The sequence below is a fragment of the Lutjanus erythropterus genome, chromosome 23 (assembly GCF_056507025.1).
Source record: "Lutjanus erythropterus isolate fLutEry1 chromosome 23, fLutEry1.hap2, whole genome shotgun sequence".
Taxonomy (NCBI): Eukaryota; Metazoa; Chordata; class Actinopteri; order Lutjaniformes; family Lutjanidae; genus Lutjanus; species Lutjanus erythropterus.
The window spans coordinates 25,117,561-25,123,522 of record NC_139339.1 but is presented as its reverse complement, the minus strand read 5'-3'; positions in this window follow the sequence as shown (position 1 = coordinate 25,123,522).

Genomic DNA, 5,962 nt, shown 5'->3' with positions numbered 1-5,962 from the left:
AATAATGGTGGATGCTCGTGTTAGAGAGGCGAAGGTTTGAGGTGCCTCTTTGTCTGCTCTGCGCCCGAGGGACACCCCCCAGAAGGACGCCCATGTCCTGGAAAGCAGGCCCCTGTGGATGGTTGGAGGGATGTTTGTGTCGTGTGAGGCGTCTCTGTGTCTGCTGCATGAGTTCATCTGAGGCGTGAAGACGAGTAAACACCTGAAAGTGTCAACATCTTCTATTATGTTGATGACAGCGGCTTTACGGCGCTGATGATAAAAGTGTGAAAGATATTATTAAGATTAAGTTTATTACGACATTGGCTTTATTTATTTTTGGCCAGTGGTTTTATCCGTTTTTGTCACTAAAATAATCCAATAGGACAAGAAACACCTGTCTGATCTTTCTGCAGTCGTCCACTGACTTCTTGTCGCTGACCTCTGACCTCTTGCCAGTGGATGCTGTTGCAGGTTTTGGTCTGGTGCTCACAGACGCCCATGTTGTCTGTTTCTGGTGTCTTGGTGTTTATTCAGTGGGAGTGACCTGGTGTGTTTATAAGGAACACTTACGTTTGTGTAAAACTTTGTTAAGGTTCATTTAGCCGTTATTCAACATGCAGTTTTAAGGCACATGGCAAATTTTAAGAATTCTCTGCTGTTTATGAGAAATAACTATGTTCATGCTGTTGTTACAGTATCTGGGTTGTACATTATTATTTAACACAACAGCACCATTGTGAAATTGTTGTTTAATTGTCAATGTTCACTGTTTTGCACGTTACTTGAGTGCTGCAGCTACTGATCATTTGACTTGATTAGTTGTTTGGTTCATGAAATGTCAGAAAATGGTCCAAGACGACATCCTCAAATGTCTTATTTTGTCCACAACTCAAAAATATTCATTTTACTGTCAGAGAGGAGTAAAGAAACCAGAAAATATTCACTTTTAAGAGCTGAAATTTTTAAATAAAAAATGACTCAAAATGATATTGATTATCAAAATAGTTGATGATTAATTTAGTAATAAATTAATAATCAGGTCACTGATTAATCATAGCAGCTCATATTACTAGTTACTTTCATTGGAAAGTAATAAGTTACTTTATGATATTCCTGGATGTGTAGAGTAATAAGTTTTAGTCTTTTTTTTTCGATGATACCTAGTTTGTAACATAAGTTGAAATGTTGTCGCTATGTCCCACATTTCCCATCATGCATTTCATGCATGATAATAAAATAGCTGCAGTGCTGGACTGAGTAGTTTCTTACGTTTGCTGTTTTATGCTCCAGAATGAAAACATTGCTTTGTGTTTGTAGTGATGGTTAATGTTTGTTTAATGTCAGTTTTGTGCAGTTTTTTTTTGTTTGTGATGTGTCACTGTATTGTGTTACTTTGTTCTCAGTTATATATTTTTTCAAGTTTGGATGCAGGTTCATATTGTATGTTCATCACAAGTCATCCAGCTGATGATAACCAAATGTTTCTGTCTTTCTTGTCTTCCAGGTAAGTTCCTCTGGACGGGTAGACACGATGAGACGGGGTCTTGTTCCTGGTGTTTTTGAGGTGTGTCCTGCAGCGTCTCTGCTACAGGACACAGCTGCAGCTGCTCCGATCGTTGTATTGATCTCATCTTCAGCTGAGTAGTGAAACCTGTGTGTGTGTGTGTGTGTGTGTGTGTGTGTGTGTGTATGATTGCTGCACAGTTGTTGTTGAGACATCCAGATGGCTCCTGGAGCTAATCCATTACTACTGTCATCATAAACTCAAATCTTTTGTTTATTGCCACATTAGCAGTGATCACACTTATGTATTACACACATTCTTGCCCACACTCTACAGAATTTTTGCTCAAAAAAAACAAAACAAAACAAAACACAACCTGAGCTACAAAACAAAAGATTTCACGACATGCTTTGGGTTCAGAATGTGTTTAAATGATCTTTTGAAAGCAGCGGTATGAGTGACCCGCTAACACGCTGACATGTTTTCTCCTGAGCGCCTGAACCAATTACCTGAGCTAACTAACCCTGAGCCCGAGAGGCTCAGAGGTCACGGCTCTGTCAGGGACACGCACCTCCAGATACGCCATTGTGCGTTCAGGTTGAGGTTGTAAAGCCCAGTTTTATTGAGGATTGCTGGAGAAGGTAGAAGCAGCTGGAGGTCCCTGTAATCTCTGAGACCCTCAGCCGATTACTGATATAATACACACTGACTCTGTTAGTGAAGATCTGGACCAGATTAGTGAGCAGGCAGACTTACTGCAGGCACCTGCTTTTCTGCTTCTTCTGGAGGTTAAACTCAGACGTGCACTGACGAAGCAAAACACACACAAACAGTACAGTATGATTCTCATCGGACATTTGATTGTGAGTTTTGTCTTTTAAGCAAAACGAAAAAGCTTCAAATCATCTCTGGGGGAAGAAGAAGCTTCTGTCAGGAAGAAAAATGCACAAAATACTTTGAATCCCCATTTTTACTAAATGTATCTGTAATCTGATTACATCATTTTTATCTGTAACTGTAATGGAATACAGTTTTTTGTATCCAGATTACATCATCATCTTGCATGTAACATATTTACTAATATGCACCATATTAGGCTGAACAGTTTCATCATATTTTATACCGACAATCAAAAAGTAACAGAAGGTAATCAAGTTGTATTACTGATGACATTTTTGAACAGGTACTTACTAACTGTATCAGAATAGATTTCTCCTGTATTTTCTCAGCTGTGTTACAGACTTTATGCAGACTCAGGGAAGCTGTTTTTAAAGTAGTTCAACTACAGCAAAGCTACACTCAGGAGAAATCTAGGTGGGTTAACTAAAGCTACTTAGAAAAAGTAGTTCCAAGGTAATTTGCAAGAAATAATCAAATTGACCATGTGTACATGTTATACAAAACTATAACAAAATATGATACAAAAACATCACATGGCAGCAAAAATGAACTCAGTTGAGTTTACTGCAAAAAGCCTTGATGGAATACCTCAAAGACTTAAACCTGTCCTACAAAACAACCCCATCTGTGTCACTGTTGTCAAGCTAGATAACCAGGATTACAGAGAATTGGACCCAAACACAGACAGAAGGAAGTTCAAAATGCTTAAATGTGAAAAGTAGCCTAAATGTTCAACAGGCTTACAAATCCAAAGGAGCGTAGGCAGGGTTGGAAAGTAGCACCCGCCACCAGCCAAATGCTGGTAAATTATTCAGTTGGCTGGAAGATTTCAGACACAAATAATGATTTCCTATAGAACGGCTGGTGAATTTGGATGTTTTTCTGTCAGTGGCTGGTAGACGTTCACATTATGAAAAGTTACTTTGCAACCCTGAATGTAGGCAACAAATATCCAAAAGATACACAAGGAAGACAAAGAGGCCTGCTGTTTGAAATGCTTTGATATGGTTTTTAGGGTGACGGATAGGTGGTGTTTCATGTTATTTTGTATTATATCATTTTCCTAATTGTAGGTTTGGTTACCATTTTCTGAATGCTTGACATATAGACAAAGACAAACTGGTCACTAAGGAGGGAAAGACACAAGACAAAATACACAAGGAGACCAATCAGGGGAAGGTGAAACCAATCTGATAACACAAAAAGGAGGGAAAAAAGATGGACAGGAAGTAAAGCTACAGAAACAAGAGGGCAGGCAAGAACTTTCAAACTGCTTACAATTTATGTCCATACTGTTCACAGCCTGTAACAAGTCGTCACAAGAAGGCAAATGTTGTCTAGGGTCTTATTTTGTGTTATATGATTCTCCTAATTGTAGGTTGTAATTTTCTGTGCATGCTTTTCTATCACATGTTGATGAAGAAGACCTTGAAGTTCAGCCTCTTTGGAGGGTCATGATATTAGTTTTGCTCCTTTTGTCCTTCTCTCTGCTGGTGTTGGATATTCTCACGATCCTGAACTCATTTTCAGCTGTAATGCTGGGTCAGGCCATGAGGTGGCACCATGGTACTAAAAAGCAAAAGGGGTGAGGCCTTTGAAAAGAGAAACATTGCAGTCGACGTCTTCACAGAGTGTTTGGCGAATGCGTGGATGTTATAGATGAAAGGGTGTGATGTAGTGCTGGATAAATAATGTGTGTCAATATTTGTTTGATTCATGTGAGCAGATGATTGTTGGCTTTGTGCGCTTCACGCTTTTCTTAAAAGCTGCCTGAGCTGAAACACTGATGCTCATAATGCCAGTGAAGACAGTACCTCTGCATTCCTCTATAGTGCGTCTTGATCAGGATTGTTTAGCGCTACAAATACTGTGTGGTCGTACTGGTGAGGTTTCCTTTGCTGCCCTTCACTGGTGCTTAAAATCACATGTGCAGCTTTGTCATTTCAGCACCATGGACAGAGATTGTAAGCCCTGGTCCTTCTGTCTCTGTCTTATAATACAGGATGTATTGTGTTGTGATGGAGGTCGTGGTACATTTGATGTCAGCTCATGGTGCCTTTACTGTGTCATGAAATCTACAATCAATATAGCTGTTTTTTTAAAAAAGCAATTTGACAGTGACAATACATGAAGGCAATGTTACATTTGAATAAAAATGCGCTCAAGGTTATGAATACAGGACTTCTAGTCATGACTAATTTGCAGTCCTTGGACCTGGTGAGGGATTTAAGGTCTACAATACAGTTTATAACACTAGTCACTGACTGAGCTGCCTTCAAATTTTAAGTTGACTGAATTTGAAAAGACAAGTTGGGGTAAATGTGTAATGATTCAAAACAAATAAACTTGATATTAATCCAGTTGTACCTGAGAAAACATGTTTGATCAGAAAAAAAAAAAAAATGAAGAAGGGTCTGAGCAGAGTCCCCCATTGCATGCTGGGAAGTCTACTAATATAATGATTATGTTTCTTAAAATGCTTAATTTAATGAGTTGATTGAACTCTGTACAGTACATTCATTCAACTCATCAAACCAAAAGACTTCAAGTTAGAAGAAGTGCATTAAAAATAGACTACAAATTTTAAGTTTCACTAACTTGAATAAATGAGCCTGTATGTTTAAGTTAATGAGAATAGATTAGTTGATTCTACTAAAATTTTTTGTAGTGCAAACAACCACTGCAAACTCTACACAGTAAAAATAATATTTTTTAAAAAGTTAGTGTCCAGGCTGCCCTAAATGTTTAAGTTGACTGAATCTGTGAGGACAAGTTAAGGGGATTACACAATGATTCCAAACAATCTTTCCCAGTCAAATAAACTTGATACTAAGTCTAACTAAGTCATTCAATAAGGTTAAGATATTAACTTGAACCAGAAACTCTGCTGAACTTCCTTCCTTTTATATTAAAGTCAGTTTGTTATTTCAGACAAAAGGCTTACATTTGTTTGATTTAAAATGTAAATTGGGACTTAATTCAGTACTGACCTTCTTCTGTTCACAGTGTTTTCATATTTGTGAAAACAAACAACCATAACTTATCTTAAAATGTACTGACACTCAGCAAGTTTTTATCATATGTTTTCTTCAAAGTTTAAAAAAGAAGTTTTAGCTCTCATGATATGATATGATATGATATGATAATCATGTTTAAACTTAATTTAATGAGTTGATTGAACTCTCTACAGAACATTCATTCAACTCATCATTTCAAGTCAAAAGACCTCAATTTCTGAAAACAAATACTGGAATTTTTTAGTATAAAACTATAACTAAAAATTTGTATATTAACATTAAGTTTATTAGAAAATATTATGTGATTCCTTAAACTTACTACATGATTTTATAGTGCACAGACACATTTTTGAAAAACAAACAAGCATTTCAAACATTACACTCTAAAAATAAACTGTTTTAACTTAAATAAAAATGTCTTAGTTAAAAGAAAAGTGTTAAATTGATTGAATTTGACAAGAGAAGTTTTGTTTTACTCAAATAAACTTAATACTAATTTAACTGTCTGTAAATATGACTGTGTTTCTTGAGAAACCTAATTTAATTGGTTGAACTCTTT